Genomic DNA, 20,862 nt, shown 5'->3' with positions numbered 1-20,862 from the left:
AAGTGGCAGAGCTGGGGTTAGATCTGCTGGTCAGGCTCCTGCTCTCTGCCATTACAGGACCCCTCTTTTTTTTTTTTTTAAGATTTTATTTATTTGACAGACAGACATACAGCGAGAGAGGGAACACAAGCAAGGGGAGTGGGAGAGGGAGAAGCAGGCTTCCCGCGGAGCAGGGAGCTCAATGCGGGGCTCGATCCCAGGACCCCGGGACCATGACCTGAGTGGAAGGCAGACGCCCAATGACTGAGCCACCCAGGCGTCCCTACAGGACCCCTCTTTTCAACATGCACAATGAACACTGTCTCACCTTATAAGGTCCAAATTTAAAAGCACCTGTTGAAAACATTGCAAAAACATACAAGCCAAGTTAAAAAAAAAAAAATTGTACTTGCTTAGCAAACACAGGTTCCAGATTTGTGCTCTAGCATGCCTTGCAGACTGCCAGCCATGAGCCCTTCCTGAAATCCTGGAGAATGCCAACCCTTTAATTCTGTCATTTTTCCAACATTTACTCTAAACTTCCTCAGCATTGTTTTCTGGTGAAATTACCAAAACACTGTCTTCAGTGCGACAATCAACCAAAGGCGTATTAACAATCAGCAAAAACGTTCCTACCTATGAAATTCCATCTGTAATAAGGGCAAGTCATAAATAATAAAAATACAATTGAGTTGGGAACTGATAATGCCAGTCTTTGCAGCTGTTATGAGCCAGTTTAAAAACAAATTTGCGGGGTGCCTGGGTGGCTCAGTTGTTAAGTGTCTGCCTTCCCACTTGGGTTATGATCCCAGGGTTTTGGGATCGAGCCCAGCATCGGGCTCCCTGCTCAGCGGGAAGCCTGCTTCTCCCTCTCCCACTCCCCCTGCTTGTGTTCCCTTTCTCAGTGTCTCCCTCTCTCTGTCAAATAAATAAAATCTTTTAAAAAATAAAATAAAATAAAATAAAATAAAAACAAATTTGCATGAGTGATTGCTGGGCTTTTTATAAACATGGTACCTGCCAGGGAGCAGTTCCACTCTCTCTTCTCTGGACTTTCCGTCCTTCACGTAGATGCTGACTCCGTAAGCCCCAAGTCTTACAATGCTTTTATGATTCCTATGCATATCAGGACAATCTTTTGTGGACAATAAAAGTCTCTTAAAGGCATCAGAAAATGAACACTTTCTGAGTTATGTGTGGTTTTTTTAGTAGTAGGGGACAGCACGGTATAGTTGAGCAGGCACAGGTTTGCATTCGGGCTGTGCAGCCTTGGGCAAGCTACTGAACCTTTCTGAGTCGTAGTTTTCTCTTCCATAAAATGAACTAATTATATTTTATAGCTTGTAATGCCTGGTCAAGAGCCAGCACAGAAAAGTTACTCTCCTCTCCTACTCATTATCAAAGTTATAAAAAGTGAAGTTAGTTTTAAAACTGAGTTGCACTCAAGGGAAGCAAGGGCAAAAAAACTATTGGGACTTCATCAAGATAAAAAGCTTTTGCACAGCAAAAGAAACAGTCAACAAAACCAAAAGACAACTGACAGAATGGGAGAAGATATTTGCAAATGACATATCAGATAAAGGGCTAGTATCCAAAATCTATAAAGAACTTATCAAACTCAACACCCAAAGAACAAAGAATCCAATCAAGAAATGGGCAGAAGACATGAACAGACATTTTTCCAAAGAAGACATCCAAATGGCCAACAGACACATGAAAAAGTGCTCAACATCGCTCGGCATCTGGGAAATCCAAATCAAAACCTCAATGAGATACCACCTCACACCAGTCAGAATGGCTAAAATTAACAAGTCAGGAAATGACAGATGTTGGCAGGGATGCGGAGAAAGGGGAACCCTCCTACACTCTTGGTGGGAATGCAAGCTGGTGTAGCCACTCTGGAAAACAGTATGGAGGTTCCTCAAAAAGTTGAAAATAGAGCTACCCTATGACCCAGCAATTGCACTACTGGGTATTTACCCCAAAGATACAAATGTAGGGATCCGAAGGGGTACGTGCACCCCGATGTTTATAGCAGCAATGTCCACAATAGCCAAACTGTGGAAAGAGCCAAGATGTCCATCAACAGATGAATGGATAAAGAAGATGTGGTATATATATACAATGGAATATTATGCAGCCATCAAAAGGAATGAGATCTTGCCATTTGCAACAACGTGGATAGAACTGGAGGGTATTATGCTGAGCGAAATAAGTCAAACAGAGAAAGGCATGTATTATATGATCTCACTGATATGAGGAATTCTTAATCTCAGGAAACAAACTGAGGGTTGCTGGAGTGGGGGGTGGGGTGGGAGGGATGGGGTGACTGGGTGATAGACACTCTGGAGGGTATGTCCTCTGGTAAGCGCTGTGAACTGTGCAAGACCGTTGAATCTCAGATCTGTACCTCTGAAACAAATAATGCAATATATATTAAGAAAAAAAAAAGAAGAAGATAGCAGGAGGGGAAGAATGAAGGGGGGGAAATCGGAGGGGGAGACGAACCATGAGAGACGATGGACTCTGAAAAACAAACAGAGGGTTCTAGAGGGGAGGGGGGTGGGAGGATGGGTTAGCCTGGTGATGGGTATTAAAGAGGGCAGGTTCTGCATGGAGCACTGGGTGTTATGCACAAACAATGACTCATGGAACACTACATCTAAAACAAATGATGTAATATATGGTGATTAACATAACAATAAAAAGTGCTCCAAAGCACATGAAAGCAACTTTAAAAAATAAAAATAAAACTGAGTTGCACTCTTGAGATTTCATTTTTCATTTTTGTTCGGTTTAAGACCATAGGAGTTCTTGAGGGACTCCTACTTTCAGATACTTCTGGAAAGTGTTACCATATGGAAGGCTTCAAGCTCTCCAGGGCAAATGGGGGAAACCTATGGATTTCTATGTGGAATGGACATTCGATCCCAACCCTCTTAAAACAAAACAAAACTGTGTTTGTATCCAGCAAAACAAACCCACAAATCATTTCTATGAATGTAAATTTTATAGGTCACCTTCCTTCACCATTTTTCCTTTCCCTGATAAAAATAAAAATGTGCTACTGCACATAAAACAAAACTTATGCTGACCACTAAAGCCATTTCTAGTCAAAATTCAAGAGCCTATGTATGCCCCTCAAAAGCAACTATTTGCTCTTAGGCTCCATTCGGTGAGCCCAGGCGTAACACTGATGCCGCAGAATGCCAGGTTTCAGCCTTCTCAAGAAACTGCCATGAGGTGGTGTGACTTGCCAGAGAGATAGGAAGGCCTTGGTCAAGACCCCTTTGGCACCAGTGCACGTGGTTCCCAGAGTTACTGTGTTGTTACCCTGTGGGTGACTATCAAAATGGGAACAGTGACATTCACCCTTCGAGGATACTCCTTTTTATTTTTACCTAATGGAATACACCAATAATTTCTTCATAGGTAGGAAGAGATTGTTTTTTAAGGGATGGCTTAGATAGCTCAAGGATAGAGAGCTCAATGTGTTTTGAGGAAGGGGATGCACAGAGAGGATGGGTGCTCAAAGGCTGCTCGCAAACCCCATAAGGAGATGAGGAAGATGAGCCAGAATCTCTAAGACTCACAGGCAGCCACATCACGACTTGCCCTCATGCCAATTATCCCTACTGCAGACTGAGTGTGAACTCAGGCACCAAGGCGGCCTCCCCACCCTTGACTGTGTGCTGGATCCACGTGGGAGCTTTCCACCACCCTCTGGGCCCCAAGGCCAGAGGGGCTGACCTGCGGGGTCTGGGTGCAGCCAGGGCTTCGTGATTGTCAAAAATCACTCCGCAGCTGATTCTAACATACAGACAAGCTCACAAGTCACCACCCCGGTCTCCTCTCTATCAAGGCTGCCTAAGCCACCAGATCCTATTCCCTTTGAGAATTCTTTTTTTTTTCCTAACGAACAAGAAAAAAGAAAAGATAAAGCTGTTTAAAGATAAGCTAAAATCCTAAATTTTAAGCTTTTCTCAAGATAAAAGTTCAAGGTCAGAACTTGGTGTGACTTCATCCCTTTGCCCTGCCTCCATAATAAAGATTACAACCCAGTCTAGGAGATTAGAACACAGAATATATTCCCAAGCACAGCAGAGTGTAAAGGGTACCCCCTTCAAAGAGGGTGGGAAGAAAAGTACATTAAGATGTTTACGGAGAGGGGAAAAAAGTTGAAATACCAGCTTCACTGCCCTTTGGATATTCTTCTTAGACCTTTCCTAAGTCTCCAACTGCCTGACTTTGCTGGGCTCCTCCTCCTCGACTGAGCCCTATGGCCTTCCTTACAAATTACTCACTCCTAGGCAAGGTCACCCCCTCCTGCTTCCATCCTCCTGCAGTCTCCTGCCTCCAGCTCAGACCACCTCCGTCCCCCACCCTCCACCCCAGGTTTCCAGGTGGGCCCTCACCGTGGAGAGTGTGACCCATAAATACCAGTGGGGCATCAGCCAGCCAGGCAGGTGGGGAGGGAGGGTGTCCTCAGGTTCTCCAGGCCCGGTTCCTGGCCACTCAGCCACCCTGGTACAGGCGGGGCCGGGTGACAAGCAGTTCTCAGCCGGGCCAGCACCCAGACAGACCCCCGGCTCGCAGGGTAGATTTGACAAGGCTGCACACAGCAGGGAAACAAGAGGCGTGGGGTTCTCATCTCACCTTTGCCCTTAGCTAGCTCCATGACCTAGGGCAAGTAATAGCAACATTATAGAAAGAGCCTCAGTTTCCCCACCTATAAAAAGGGAATTAATGTTTGACCAGTGTATTAGTCCATTTGGGCTTTGGTAACAAAAATACCATAGACTGGGTGGCTTAAACAACAAACATTTACTTCTCAGTGTTACAGTGGCTGGAAGTCCAAGGTCAAGGTTGCCAGCACATTCGGTGAGGTTCAAAAATGGCCATCCCTCATTGTGTCCTCACATGGTGGTGGGGCAAGACAGCTAATCTTATTCAGGAGGGCTCTGCCCCCATGACCTAAATCACTTCCCAAAGGCCTCACCTCCTAATACCATTAATTTGAAGGGTTAAGATTTCAACACCGGGATTTGGGAGGAGACATAAACATTCAGTTCATAACAACCAGACTCCCCACAAAGCCTTTTGAAAAGACCTGCTCAAAATCAGAACTGAATACAATATAAATTCTCTAAACACTGAGTCTTCTGTACACCAGACACTGACTGCCGGGCTCTGGCAGGTAAAGCTGCATAATTCAACGTCGTAATTAGTTTAACAGTATGCCTCTGGAAATCCAGACAAGAAAAAATGTAAATACGTCCAGAGAGGCAGGCAGAGAAGAGAGTAAAGAGGTGACAGCAAGAGCAACACCAGCTCACATTTATGGAGTTGTCTATGGCAGCTCTTCTAAGCACACTATGTATATAGTAACTGCAGGTGAGCCTCAAAACATCCTTGTGAGGTAGACAGGGACTGCTGCCCTCATTTTACAGATGAGGAATCTGAAGTTCAGAGCGTGTTATGGTCTGAATGTGTGCGTCCCCTCAAAACTCACATTGAGATCCTAAACCCAATGGGATGGTAATTGGAGGTGGCGCCTCTGGGAGGTGATTGGGTCACAAGGGTGGAGGCTTCAGGAATGGGATTCAGTGCTCTCCTAAAAGAGAGCTCCCCACCTCCCGTCTTGTGAGGAGTCTGAGAAAACAGCTGTCTATGAACCAGGAAGCAGGTGCTCATCAGACACTGAACACTAAGGCCAGTGTCTTAATCTTGGCCTTCCCAACCTTCAGAGCTGAGAGAAATACATTTGTCATTTATAAGCCACCTTGTCCATGGTATTGTTACAGCAAGCTGAACAGGCTAACACAGAGAGGAAGTCCCTCAAAGTCACATGACTAGTGAGTGGCAGAGCCAGGCTTTGGCCCCGGAATTGACCTCAACACCTGGATCTTCATCGTTCGATGACAATGCACCTACTGACTTTCCCACACCCCCTTACCCAGGCCAAGAAAGCCAGGCACCCCCTGCTCTGTCCTTCCACACTTCCCAACTCGCATTGCTATGGAACACTCCTATCCGACGCTGTTACCTATTTCTTCTGTGTCTACTGCCCCCATTAGCTTATGGTCCTCAAGGAGAGGAAGAGAGTATAGCAAGTGCCTTGTAAACTGCTGGTATGGAATAAACATTTTCTTAATGGAGGAAATAATGAAACTGTGCTAGATTTCAAAAGACACGCAGGAATTTACTGGGTAGTGCAAGGGAAACTTTCAAAAGTAGAGGCAGTACCTTCTTCAGCCTCATGTCCCCAGAAACTGGCACTTAAGAAATGTGTGATAAACTCTTGGCCAAGGAAACGATGGGAAGACAGTCAGAGAAATTTAAGGCTACACAGTGAGTAAGGGTAACCTGGCCAGGGTGAGTAAATCGACTGCAGAGGGCCTGTGGGAACACAGAGGTGCTTCTCAAACTAGCTGTGGAGAGAGATCAGCTTTTTGGTTTTATTTAGTTCCAACTCATCATGGACCCATACTTTGATAAAATGCACTAAAAATGAACTGCTAGAAAAATGAAATATGAAATGCAGGTCCGATTTCTTATTAGATCCACGAGATATAAAATGATTGTCAAATTGTTATGCAAATGTCTAAATATGTACTCTGCATATGTGTACTTCCCTAGCTGCAGCTTATCAGCAAAGAGCTGCGTCTGCAGACCCAGGTCTGCAGGGCCTGGGGGGGGGGGGGGGGAAGGGGAAGGCAGGGAGCAGCAGGAAAGGGGAGCTCCAGGCCTGCTATCAAACACTGGGGGAGAACAATGTTCACTGAGGCTTTCTGCTCCACACATATTAACTCATTTCAATCCCACAACCTATCTGTGTGGTAGGTGCTATTATCGCTCCCATTTTAGAGACGGGGAGATGGAGACACACAGCAAATAAATAACTCTTCTAAGATTCCAGAGCCTGTAAGAAGCACAGCCAGGCCTTGAACCTGGACAGTAGGAACTCTCAACCACTAGACTGGGATGCCTTTGCGGGGCTGCGAGATAGGAAGTGACATATTCAGATTGAAGTTTTAAAAAAAGCACCCTGGTGGCAGCCTGAAGGGTCAAGGTCGGTCTGGGAACCTTAGCAACCAACCAGGTGAGAGGCAGTGCAGGTAAAGAGCAGGCCTGTGGGCTGGTTAGGAGGCAGATGTGGCAGGCAGTGGTGGAGGCCAGGAGTAGCTGAGCTGCAGGTGGGCAAGGAGGAGAGAGGGTTCCAGATGACTTGGTCCAGAGCCTGGCATCCTGGGTGGAGAAGTCTTGAAAGTTAGAGAAGGCAGGAAGAAAAGCAGGTTTTGAGGGGAAGATGAGAACAGTGGTTTGCCACAATATCTCCATGAATTTCAAGAGCCCAAGACAAACAATCTGCAGTCACATCTTGGGAAAATTCTAGAGATGGTGATCTTTAGAGTAGTTTACTGAATTCAGGTAGCTACTACTTACACTCTAGTTCTGCTGAACCACTCTCCTCCTTTTCTCTTTTCCCCTTTGTCCTGCTTACACTTAAAATATTAAAAAGCAGAAATTCCCCAGTGCTAAACTTACCTCCCCTTGAAAATTGCACACAGCATGTAAAAGGGTTCTGGTCACCAAGTCCAGTTGATAGGGGGAGAAGGGGGAGCCACGCCACATAGCAATTCTCAACACCAGCTGGATGTCCCACAACTCAATTCTGACACTACGTATCTGGATCCAGATAGCATTAGATTCCACAGGTTAAGGGTTCAGTCCTACAAGACTGCCCTGCCCTGCCCCGCCCCGCCCAGCCCCTTCAGACCCAAGGCTCAAGCCCAGGTATCACCTGTGCTTCTGAAACACAGACTACAGATCCAAGGTTTCCATGACACCTTCCTCGGGTTTGGTTCCTTTGTGAGGGTGCTCACAGAACTCAACTCACTGTATTTACTAGATTCCAAGTTTATTATAACTGGCTATCACTCAGGAACAGCCAGATGGAAGAGATGCATAGGGCAGGGTGTGAGGAAAGGGCGCTGAGCTGCCCAGGTGTGTTCCCCGCCCTGCATCTCCAGGTGTTCACCAACCAGAAGCTATCCTAACCTCCTCCTTTTTGGGTTTTTATGGCAGCTTCATTACATAGACACAATTGATTAAATCACTGATCACTGGTGACCTCCTGGGAGGTCAGAGGGGTGGGACTGAAAGTTCCAATTTTCTAATCACAAGGTTAGTTCCCCTGGTAACCAGCCCCCATCCTTAGGTGGAGCTCAAAAGCCACCTCATTAACATAACAAAAGAATCTTTAGCACTCTCATCACTTAAAAAATTCCAAGAGTTTTAGGAAAGGGATGAACCATATATATACTTCTCATTATAAATCACAGTATTGTTCATAGCTGTGTCCCCAGAGTAGGTAACTGAAAGATCCCTGTTGAATGGGAAAGGATCATTTTTGTACTTATTAAAAACTGAAAAAACGATGAAGAGACAGGACCTCAGTGATCTCTAAACCATTAATAGCAAAGAAACATCTGAGTACAAGACAGACACATCACAGGGCGATGTCTCTTCCTCCAGCCCATAAACCTGGTGGACACCTCCCCCTGTTGCACTTTTCACACGCTACCACCAGGGACTGTGGGACAGGTAACATGGCGCCATGGAGAGCACAGACTTCAGAGTCAGACAGGCCTGGCTGCAAAGCAAGATGCCACCACCACTTCCTACCAGCTCTTAAGCAGTATTCAACCTCTCCGAACTTGCTTCCTCACCTGTAAATGAAGCCTGTATTCCCTACCTCAGAAGGCTACTGTGAGGTGAGAGTAGGCGTATGCAAAGCTCCTAGCACCTCATCATCGTCATCAAATTAACTGCTGGAACACTATTTTCTCCCAGTCAGCGCCAAATGCACTTAACTGTGAATAACTTCAACCGAAATTAAAGTTGATAAGTTTGATGAGAGCAGTATGATCCTGATATTAATTATAATAACAATCCTTAATACCTGAACACTTACTATTAACCCACTGAATGTTTATATACATCAGTAGCTCCTTTATTCCTAAGCTAAAGATAGTATTTCATCAATTCTAAGAAGCATATTCTGTTTACATCCCTGATATTGGGATGACTCTCTGAGTGGGCAGAATGGTCCCCCAAAGATGCCTATGTCCTAATCCCTGGAACATGTGACTATATTATATTACATGGCAAAAGGGACTTCACAGCTATAATTAATGTTACAGACTTTAATACAGGGAGGGGGGGGCTGGTGGGGGGAGGAGGCACATAGTCTGGATTATCCAAGTGGGCCCAACTGAATCAACAGATTCAGAACTTTCTCTCGCTGGAGGCAAAGATGGAGCAGAAGGAGACCTTAGAGATTCCAGGCATGAGAAGGACTTAGTCATGCTATTGCTGGCTCTGAGATAGAAGATCCAAAAACAAGGACCAGAGAGAGGTCTCTAAGAGCTGACAGTGGCCCCCAGCTGACAACCAGCAACGAGGCAGGGACCTCAGTCTGACAACTACAAGGATTCTACCAACAACCTCAATGACCCTACAAATGGATTCTTCCCAGAGCCTCCCAATAAGATTTAGGACTTGTAAAACCCAGAGCTACCAGCCAAACCCATGCCAACTTCTGACCTACAGAACTATGAGATAATACATGTATGCTGTTTTAAGCTGTTCAATTTGTGGTACTCTATTATGGCAGCCATAGAAAACATAGTCTTAAAGTTGATGAGGGTCGCTGTGGGTTACAGGTAAATCAACGGCAATATTTTTCTTATTGGCACACAGAATAATGGCAACGTCCCATAATTGATGGCATCTTGAATTTGTTGAAATATGGCGTATTGTTATCTCTCTGTTGCAAATAGGCAAACAGAGACTCTAAGAAGTCAGGTGACTTGCCCAGGTGATTCAGACTGCAAGCCTGAGCTCTAAACCATCACGCATACTATCAGAGCGCATAAGGGCTAAAGAATCCTGCTGAAAGACCAGGCCAGGAATGGCTAACACGACACCCTACCCCTTCACCCTCTCCCCGCCTACGCCAGGCCCATGTCGAACATGCATCCCTATTGCGTGCAGTTGACCGCAAAGACCCAGCCAGGTCCAGAAGGTACCTACCCTCAACAGCATTCGTTCACCTACTGTGGATGAGCACCTCAAAGTGCTAGGTAACCTTCTAGGTACTGGGGACAGAACAGCAGACCAAGAGCCTGTCCTTACGGAGCTGGCACGGTAATGGGGGAGGTCAGCACGACAGCAACAGAAGAAAATACTGGAAAGAAAACTAAAAAGCATCCACGGAACTGAAAAGCCCCCTTCATAAATTATGATCATCGACACATTCAGGCAGTGGAAAGGGGACACTGGGCCCTGGAGGAGCAGGTCCTCCTTTCTGGAGCTTCCATGGGCCTCTACTACAGGTGTGAGCTCTGGGAAGGAGAGTTTGTTGCTGATGTGGGGTTGGTTTAGCTTTTCTTCTTCTTCTTTTTTTTTTTTTGATAGAGATGCAGGCTAACTTTATACAGGACTGCCTCGTGTGAATTTCTAAAAGCAAACCAAAAAAACCACAGTCTTCTTTTTTTGCTAACTCACAATTTCTCTCTTTTGATGGATTTCATTTTTAAAAAGATGAAAATTAATTTTATGTGAACCTATCATCCCCAGAGCTGACAGAAAGAGCCCATCGAGAAGAAAGATGATTCTATGCAACTCCAGCCCCACACCCCTGGTCGATTCCTGAACTCGGGCTAGCCTCCCCACATTGCACTTTTACTTTCCTCTCTTTCACTCTGGACATAGAGTGCAACAGTTCTCTGATGCTGACGTCAAAGGGAGAACAGGAGCCCAATTCAGTGGGTAAACAAAAAAAATGCAGCACGTACAGGCTTTCAGGAGATACACATCAACAGAAAACTCTAGATTTCCTAACAGATTTTGCAGGAAATGCCACTGGAATTTATACATTCTCAATCTCTTCCCTTGTTTTTGTTTGAGAGGGAGAAATTCTAGACAAGAAGATCATCCTCATAATGGTTTTGGAGAAGCCCCAGTTTAATAATACCATTAGCTGAAAACTATTTATAAATCAGACATTAGCAACTGGCATAAAACCCTACTTTCCACTTCTCTCAATTTTGCGCTGACAATTTGGCAGCCCCCTTTACCCTTTGGCCCAAAAGAGCCATCACATTCTTAAGTCTGTGTTTAAGAGATTCTGACAGCAATGTAGGCAAGAGGCTTGTTTCTGGAGGAAAGGTCAGTAAGTGCCCACAGGAGGATGGACAGGCTCAGACAGCGCACGGGGAAAAATGTACCAGTGGCCCCAAACCTCCACTTCAGTCATAATCTGAAGAATTTAAACAACTCCAAGTTACCATTTCTCACCAACCAGATTAGCACAAATAGAAAGAGCTGACACACTTCTTGCTGGTGGGGCTGTGGGGGAAAGGCCATCTAGTGCATTTGCCGGTAAGAAGGCAAAATGAGTCAACCCTTCTGGAGGGGGATTATGGGGCCCTTTGATACAGCAGTCTCATTTCTGGGAATCGGTCCTTTAGGTACACCTGCACAAAGGCAAAATGAACGATTACACCTTTATTTGTTGCAGCACTGTTTGTAATAGCAGAAGACTGGAAACAATCCAAAAGTCTGGCAACAGGGGATTGGATGAATAAACTATGGTACATCCATAGAGTGACAAAATAATGTGCTGTTAGGGAGAGACAGAAATCTCTATGTGCTGACGGAGATCTCCAAGACATACTACTAATACACACACACACACACACACATATTTATTATTTGCTGCATTTACCAGTTGCAACCTATAGGGTATGGGAAAGACTTAGATGGGGAAGGGGTGGGGCACGGTTTCTCAGTGTTTACCTTTATATATGGTTATGAGGGTTTGGGGGACCATATAATATAAATACATGACCTATTAAAAAAAAAATGAAGACGGGTGCCTGGCTGGCTCAGTTGGTAGAGCACGTGACTCTCGACCTCACGGTCGTGGGCTCAAGCTCCACACTGGGCATAAAGCTCACTAAAACAAAACAAAACAAAACAAAACAAAACAAAACAAAACAAAACAAAACTGAAGAGGTTGTACAAGCCATTCTTCACAGGAGTGTGAAGAAGAGGACAAGACCAGCCTGGAAGACGCCTGTCTAAGGAGGGTTTGGCTCCAAAGGGGTCTGCGAAAGCTGCGCAGAGTTCTCACAGAGACATCACACCAGAGTTCAGGTGAGCACAGCGTGCCTAGAGAGGTCGATCTCTGCCCTGTTTTACATCACCTGCTGGGTGGGGTGTGGGGCATCCCTGAGGCCCCTGATATTTATTGCAGCCAGAAGAAAATCAGAGAACTGCAGGCAAATGGGAGGTAAGGACAGAAACGCTAAGATTACCTCCCAGGCAACATGCCAGGGGTATTTATTTGCTTTCTGTTTGGACAGTAATGGCTGAAGCATGCTGCTCATCAGATATTTATGTTAAAAAAAAAAAGAGGGCAAAGCATGTACCAGGATATTCCACTTAATTCAACAGAGAGATAGTCCTGAAAAGGTGAGCCTCCTGGCATCTTGTAAAATCAAACCATAAGCATAAATGCAATAGGTGAGTCTGCTATCTAAAGAAATTCAGTAGGGAATCCTGCTATTTCTGCTTTGGGAATCTGAGTTTGCCTGAAGAAGGCTGCACTTAACCAAGATAAAATGTGAAAGGTATTGACATTTTTGTACCTGTGAGCTTTATTTTTTTCCCCCACAAGCTCTGCCGTCCCTCCACGAAGGTGCAAAAGGCCAGTGTCCTAAGTACAAACCAGCACCCCTATCCTCAGAACCACTGTCTTAGCAGTTTGATCAATCCAACATGACTGGTCCTACCTGCTGTATGATTGATTGCCTCTCGGGAGAGCCGCCAGGAAGAGGAAGTTCATTCTGAGAGTAGGCTTTCTAAAGGATCAACTTAAAAGAGAAACTACGCAAGAAGTGCCAGCTAGCACTGAGGGGGCACAGACAAGCTCCCTTTCTTAGTTTTTGGTAGCTTTAGCAATAAGGCTCTTCCCGTCTTACCATACACTAGAAAAGTCATTTCGTACGAGAAGCAGTTGCTCATAGATAAGTTCCAGAGGCTCCTGCAGCCACTGTCCTTTGCATCCCGCCACCCGCCCCCCCCTCCCTCGGAGAAGGGCCCAGGCTGGTCAATAAATCACACGAGTCCCTTTGCACATTCCCAGGAGTCACCAATGCATTCCATTCACCAGGTAGACCACAAAAGGGGTGCAGGGACCCCAGCATGTATCAGGCAATACTGAGCATGATGTTGGTGTTCGACTAACAGTAAACAATGTCAACCCCCAAAGGGCTGGTCTTTACCTGCCCTTCACGAAACGATGGACGGAAGAGGAAGAAACCCATCCCAGGGCACGTGCACCCCTGAATGTCCATTTCCTAGCACATACAATCAATTTTACTGATTTGATTAAAAAAAGAACACTGGCTCACACACTTCATGGACACACACTACAGAGAACGTGGTTTTATTGCTTCATTCCACTGGCATTTATTAGACGCCTACTACGTGCCAGACTCTGCCAGCTCACGGCATTTAGAGTTTATTGTGGCCGGAGAGGCCTGTGAGGGGCAGAGCTACTACTACCAGCCACGTTGTGTCCTTGTGTGAGTTAGAAGAAAGCAAGCCCTCCAAGTGGATCTAGCCTTGCAGACTTGATGGCATCAGAAAGAAGTGCCCCTTCCTCCTGGCAGAGGCAGATCGAGCCCAGGACACTTTTTTGAGTGGCTTTGTGAGATCTGTGCCCCCCCTTTGTTTCTTTGGCCAGACACTCTTGTGCAGTGAACAACCTGTACAAGAGTTCAAAGCAGCCCTGTCAAGAAGTCACAATTCAATCCTTCTGCTACTTGGCCAGGCATCCGACTCTCCCCCGACAACTTGTCTGAGCAGCCAATCATCACCTTATACACCCCTGTGAAGCCCCGTGGTCTAATGTGCAGGCCACGCTCTAATAATTCAAAACGTTTCAGTAGTCTGGGTACAGGACAGGCATCAAGTCTGCTGGTTTCAACACTTTTCCAATTTGCCTGAGATTTCAGGTTGAATAAACCCAGTGTGATGGTTTTATATCAACAAAGTCCTCACTAAGCCTCAATAAAATCCAAGCAGCTTTTGGATTTTGATTCCTCTTTCCATCCTTAGATTTATTTAGCCCATGTTGATAGCTAAATTGTGTTGCTCCTCTGCAATAATTTTTTCTGCGAAAAGCAGACAAAATTTGAGGTCACCACAAGCTTGGGGTCTTAGTCAAAGGGTCCCGGTGAGGGCAAGGGTTTAAGGTCCAGTGCTCAGGGACATTTTCGCCCGTAGTATCTGCAGGTCAATAAAAGCCCGATTATTCTCTATCGGTAAAGTTAAGATTCCACCCCAGTGGGTTCATGTGGTTTGCACACAGCCATACAGAATAAACTCTCCCTACAGGGATGCAAGTACAGAGTTGATGCTTGATTCACAGCCCACACCAGTAAGCATTTATGATGATCCCACCCAAGTTAAACCAGAACTTACACGATTCTCCTTGGTCAACCAAAGGGGGTCCTATGTCAATTACGTGACACTGACTGCAAGGAGAATGATTGTCCATTCTGTAAGAAAGCCAAGCCTCCGCTTATAATCAATGAATGTGAAAAAGTACTGAAAATTCTGAGCAACTGATTCACTAGGCAGACCTAAAAGAATTTCTTCTTTTAGCTACTAATTCTCCAGCAGAATTGAAAGTATCAAAAGTCTTAACCCGTCTGCAACACCTTGGTTTTTATTATACAGTAATCTTCTGAAATGCAGACCCATTAAAAGAAGACAGAAACCCTCCTTGTCAGAGGATGGCAACCAGACACTCACACTAAGCACTTTTACGGTACCCAATAAAGTCTGACATGATAAACCAAACATTTAAGTGACACTACAAATGATTTTTAAGACTCGGCAATAAATGGAAAAATCCAGCTAGAAGTAACCTTCAGTCAAATCACTCCACTCTGCCCTAGATCCAAGTCACTTGCTCACTGCTCTTCCTAAGAGAGGCACAGTGGGGAGAACAGGACCTGTTGGTATGAGGCAGTTCTAGAACAGCACTTAGCAGGCCAGTCCCTTCCTCTGTACTCTCAAGGCCTCTCTGGGAGTCCAGGCCTGGGAGAGGCCGACTTCACAGATCACTTCAGGCCTGCTGGGTCTCTGAGGCAATTCTGGAAGCTTTGACTTCTCTGACTGAAGAGGGCTAAGCCTGATGGAAAGAAAGGCACTGATAATTCTCCTCAGGTGGGTCATGTCACCCCTAAAAGGAGACCTCTTCCCATGTTTCTCTTGGTTTGATTTATAGCTTCTATATGGAACTTCCACTGCCCTTCCCCCAGCCCCTTTCTCAGGAGGCAGCTCCAGGCCAGCTCCCAGCAGAGCGTGCGCAGTGCACGGAATGCGGAGTTGGAACTACGCTGGGTCAGATTCTCATCTTGCCACTGAGGGACTCTCTGCTTCCTCATCTGGGCTGTTGTGAGGCCTGAGCAAGATCATATATGTGAAGGGCTGAGATCGGGGCCCAGGATACAGAACAGCTCAATACATGGAAGCACAGACTTGTACGGGAAGTACTTTTTATCTGTCAAGCTTTCCTGTTAAACTGAGTGCCCTTATGTCTTCCTTGGGACTGTCGAGGGGCACCTGACAGCTGAAGGGGGTGTGTGTGCACGCAACTCGTCAATACAGGGTCTAGACCTGAGAAGTGACCATTTCCATAAAGTCGAGGTTGGCAAACCTGTCTGTATGCAAACCTTAATTCCAAACATTTCTCAAGAGGAACCTCCAGGGGCCTCTGGGGTGGCCTGCCCACTCTGGATTTCCGGCTCAGGTCCTGGGATTGGGGAACCCCTCCCAAGCCCTTGGGCTCTGAGCTCAGCAGGGAGTTGCTTCAGGATTTTTCTCTCCCTCTGCCCCGCCCCCCCCCTTGCTGCATGCTCTTGCACTCTCTCTGGTAAATATATCTTTAAGAAAAAAAAAAGTATATACCTACAACTTCTGAAAGGGCCTCTCTTTTACAGCTAAACAATTCTCACTACATGTTCTCACTACATGTGAGAACTAAACAGTTCTCACTACATGTAAGGACCTTCAACTGCTATGCAATCTGGTGTTTTTTCCTAAAACAAAATCCTGCTATTTGTAGCTAATAAACCAGTTTTTACTGAGTAACTGTTACACAGGAGACTTTTTATTTTATATATATATTTTATATTATATATACACACACACACACACACACACACACACACACATACACACACACACACTCTCTCTCACTGGGGAAACTGGATAGAAAAGAGGGAAAGCACCGGAATCCTACCATCCACTGGTCTATATTTTCTTCTAAACTGTCCTTCATCTGCATAAACTTTTTTTTGACCTAGCTATAATTGTTAATAATGCACTGTAACTGTGCACACTGCCCTTCCCATACTTAACCTATCGTAACATAGAATTCCATGGATTACTGTTCTATTTTTTAAGCTTCTAATAAGAAAGGAAAATGGGATTGAGATCTAGGAGAATTAATTTGTTGAACAAATTAACGTAGCAATCCATCTCACATTTTAAAAAAATGCATTGACAATTGCCTAATTATATTCTCTTACTTTGTAAGCATTGTTTGGCAGGACTTTTTAAATTACTGAACTTTTTTAGATTTGGGGGAAACATTAAAATTTCCTATAGTTGTTTTCCTTGTTACAAAAGTAATACAGGCTCATTATATAATATTTAGATAGAGAAAATCTCAGGAAGTAATAATTTAACATTAATATTTGATGAACACAATGTGCCAGTCACTGTTCTAAATGCTTTAGACAGATTAACTCATTTATCCCACACAACACCTCGTGGAAGCAGAAAGATATGAAGCAACTTGCCCACACTCTTACACACCTAGAAGCATAAGCCAGGAATCCATCACTATGCTATGATGTTCTAGGAATGAAAAGAATCAATAATTTATTCAATCAAGTCCTTCACTGCTTCAGCGTATGATGTCCTAGGCAAGGAACGATTCATAATAACATTGTACCCTTTACAATTATTTACAAATATCATAAAGCACCATTTCTGCATCCCTGTGGGACAATGAGTAAAATGGGAAGTCATCTGTTACAGGAACTACCATTCCAATCAGTCCAATCGCATGTACCTGATATGCGTCAAGGAAGAAACAACAGGTGCTTGAAAGGATTTGTTTTAAAGACAGAAGCATTTTGTAAGTTTTGAAATTGATTCAATAATGTGATGAGTAGAGTCCTTGAATCAGCTGAGCACTCCTTCTCACAAGAGTTTACAACCAGTCACGACACTTTTATAAAACGTTTACAAAATGCTCCCAATCGGTCCTAAACACTTCTGATGGCTTATCTGTAGGCACTGAACATCAGTACATGAAAAAATAACTAGAAACCCTTGGGTAACATTTTTTCATACTTTAATTAAAAATCATACTTGGTTAAAGATAAATATTTCTGTTCCTGGTTTAATTTCCTACCCAGGCTAATAAACACAACTTTTAAAAATATAAACTCTCTTTAAATTTAAAATATGATTAATGAAATGTTTCTGACTGCCTGGCTCTAAAAATATTATATGACTATAACTTCAGCACTAAAAGCCTATTAAAGCTATCAATCCATTAATCATAATTATTCATAGCACTGTGGTAGAAACATGGCACACATTGTCCACAGGTATTTTATACCTCTAGATAGATAGCTCTATCTATAAAATCAGGTATCTTCTTTGGAATTTAAAATAGCTCTATCTAGCATTTCCAGAAGGCTTAAGCTGCCATCTTGTAATTTATCCAACAGCCTGCCACTGGAGTAAGCTAGAGAAGTAAAATATCCAATCGTGTTGAACATTAACTGTGTGTTAGGTGCCGTCAAAGTGTTTTGCAAAGATTGTTTCATATATTTTCATAAAAATCCTTGAGATAGAGACCACTATCATCCCCACTTTACCAATCAGCCTGAAAAGATTAAATAACTAATACTCCCATCCAGGTCTGTCTAAACCGAAACTCATACTCCAAACCACTGATGATAAACTGCTTCTCTTCCAAATCAGGCCTCAAAAACATCTGACTTCCGCAACTTACCTCCCTAAATTAAGCTTAAGCTGACATACAAAACTTAAAACAAACAAAAAACACCCAATATAAATCTGACCATTTATACAGCAATAAATGATGTGATTCTAAATTTGAAATTTTTCATTTCTTGTCTCAGAGAGATTTCCAACATAAAAAAACAAAATTAATCTTGCGTTCGGGAACCATTTCCTCAAGTGTTTTGACTATGAAACTCTCTGCTGTCACAACTTGACAAACCACCCACGTCCTTCAACAAGTGAGGACAACACAAGCCCAACACCACCAATCTCACTGTTAGAGAGCTAATCTTTCAAATGAGACTGGAGCTTGCTACACAGAAAGACTTATAATATTAATCTTCTCAGTCTCTTGTGAAACAGTTTCACATTTTTATGTATTTCTACACAAATTCAAATGCTGTCTGGGTTCAAGACCTAGCGAATTACCTGGGTTAAACAGTAAAAATACGACCACATTTTTTTATAAGGTCTAAAAACATAGTTGCTAGACTGCTCAGCATTTTTTTGGACTTAAACCAGGGTTTTATGGTGCTAGTTAACTGTTAGGGAAGCAAAGGGACTAAACATTTGATCCCAGAATCCTTTTATCACTGAAGAGTCTATAAAATGTTTGATTACTTTTAAAAACCACCTATGTGAATCATGTTTGCTTACTGAAAAAGGGGCTTGTTAATACACACAATTTGGCCTTAAAAAAAAAAAAAACACCTCTTTACTTGAATGTGATTGTTTTGGCAATAGTAAAACCCAACCCCGTCATTCCTGCGTCGCCTGCCTTCCTGGTTCTCCTAGGTGAGGGCCGCCATCCTGTGATCATTTACACCGAGAGCTGAGAAGCACCAGCAATGGTGCAGCGTGGTGACTAGCACTTTAAAAACAAAGCCGAACTCCGCTTTTAAAAGAGAGAACACACAGACACAGCCCTGACTCTGACAACATCCAAAAGATTCATTATAGACAATCCATTCAGACGAAGCTACAATAGCCCCAGGAAATATAAACAGTGTCCACAAAGACAGCAGGGGAGGAAAGGAAAGAACTGATGGGAAGGAAGCTAATCATGTGAAGTTTGTCCAACTCCACAAGGTCTAATAAATTCCCGGTTTGTTTCCACTCAGAGCAGCCATTAAACGTGCCCCGACACGTGGGCGCAGGGGACCTCCCTTCTGTCCGGTTTTTGCCCATTTCCTTCTCCATAACCTTGTTTGTATACAACCACGCCCGGTCAAGGGTGACTACGAGATAACAGGCCTCATCAGTTTCTTCTCTTGGATTCCCAGTTGTCCAAAGTTTCACTCCACGGCGGTGATTTAACAAGAATCACGAGTTCTTCTGCGAAAGTTATGAATGGCTTAAGTTTACAAGACACAAACATAAGGCGAGGGACAAGTGTCGGAGGCCTTTAGTGACAGGGTTTTAAAGGGTTTTAAAATTAGTTTTAATTGCTCTGCCCTAGCTAAAATTAAGGGGGGGGGGGGAGTCACCCTGATCCACGTAATAAGGGTCCCGACAATGCTTTAAAAAAAAAAAAATTCACGCAAGACTCTTGTCTGAGCCTCGACCTCCCCATACCACCTGCCAATACAGCCTCGAGGCCACTCACTGCTGGGGGGGTCCCTCGCGGGACTTGTGAGCTGGGCTCTCCTCTCTCTCCCGCTTCTGCCCCGCTACTGCCCCGCTAGACCCAGCGGCGGGCGGGTTCCAGGGCTGCTCGCCCGCCCGCTAGTCCCAAGAAAGAGCGGAAGAAAGTAGGGAAGAGGGGCGTGGCGCCCCGGTCGCCCCCAGATGCCTGCCCGCCTCCAGAGCCTGGCACCACCGCAAGGAAGGGCTGGGAACAGGGAGCCTCCCAACCCCAATCGGGCGCGGGGCGCACGGCCGCGGGCCGGCGAGGACGCGGGCGAGCTGCGAGACCTTTCCTGCCGCTACCGCCCCCATCCCAGCGGCCGGGTCCCCAGCCCTAGCCCCGCGGGGCCCCCGCTCTCCTCAGCCGCCGCCCGTCGAGGGCGAGCGCGCAGTCCGCCTCCCGGTCTCGGCGTCCCTCGCCCGCCCTCCCTCCCCCATCCCCTTCTCCGGCGCCCAGTGCCCCGACCAGTCCCCGCCCTCCGGGACACTCTTCCCTCCCTCCTCCCTTCCTTCCTCCCTTCCCTTCCCTCCCTCCATCTCGCTTCCCAGCACCGGGAACTCGGAGGCGGCCTCCGAATTGGCCGGCCGACGCCCCGCGCTGCGCCCCTGTGCCCGCGGGGACCAGACTCGCCACCTGCGCCCGCCGCTCGGTGCCCGCTCGGTGCCCACTCGCCTGCCGGTGCGCTCCCCCCGCCACTGCCGCCGCCGCCGGGGACTCGGTCTCTAAGGGCTCCTGGAGACGGCTCCGACCTCTCCTCCTGCTTCTCCGGGCGCCGGCTCCGCCTCGCTCGGGGTAGGCGGGGCGGACAGCCCGACGGGCGGGGCGGCGGCGGCCCCGGACTCCTTCCTCCGGCCCTGGCCCTCCCTCCGGCCCAGGCACCCTGGCTGTTCTGGGCTTCGGCCGCCGAACCCGTGTCGTGTCCCGCCCGCCGAAGGGGAGAGGTCGGGAGCTGTAGAGCTCCACAAACGTCTGGCCGCCTTGGTCGTCCGCATTTTCCTTTCCCCAAATTCATGGAGGCCCTGAAGTTCAAGGACTCTCGGGCCCCCCCACTTCACAGGACCCTCCAC

The 20,862-nt window shown here is 45.7% G+C and overlaps 1 protein-coding gene across 1 annotated transcript in view; it reads right to left on the bottom strand.

Moving 5' to 3' along the window:
- GNG12 (G protein subunit gamma 12) overlaps positions 1-20,592 on the bottom strand; it is a 127,557-nt gene extending 106,965 nt beyond the window's left edge. Inside the window, exon 1 of the mRNA XM_032426449.1 lies at positions 20,429-20,592. The gene's annotated coding sequence lies outside the window, so the exon portion shown is untranslated. The remainder of the gene's footprint in view (positions 1-20,428) is intronic.
- Positions 20,593-20,862: the final 270 nt, after the last annotated feature.

This window comes from Phoca vitulina, unplaced genomic scaffold (assembly GCF_004348235.1).
Source record: "Phoca vitulina isolate PV1807 unplaced genomic scaffold, GSC_HSeal_1.0 scaffold2, whole genome shotgun sequence".
Taxonomy (NCBI): Eukaryota; Metazoa; Chordata; class Mammalia; order Carnivora; family Phocidae; genus Phoca; species Phoca vitulina.
The sequence above is the reverse complement of the archived record's forward strand: the minus strand, read 5'-3'. Positions and strand labels throughout refer to the sequence as shown.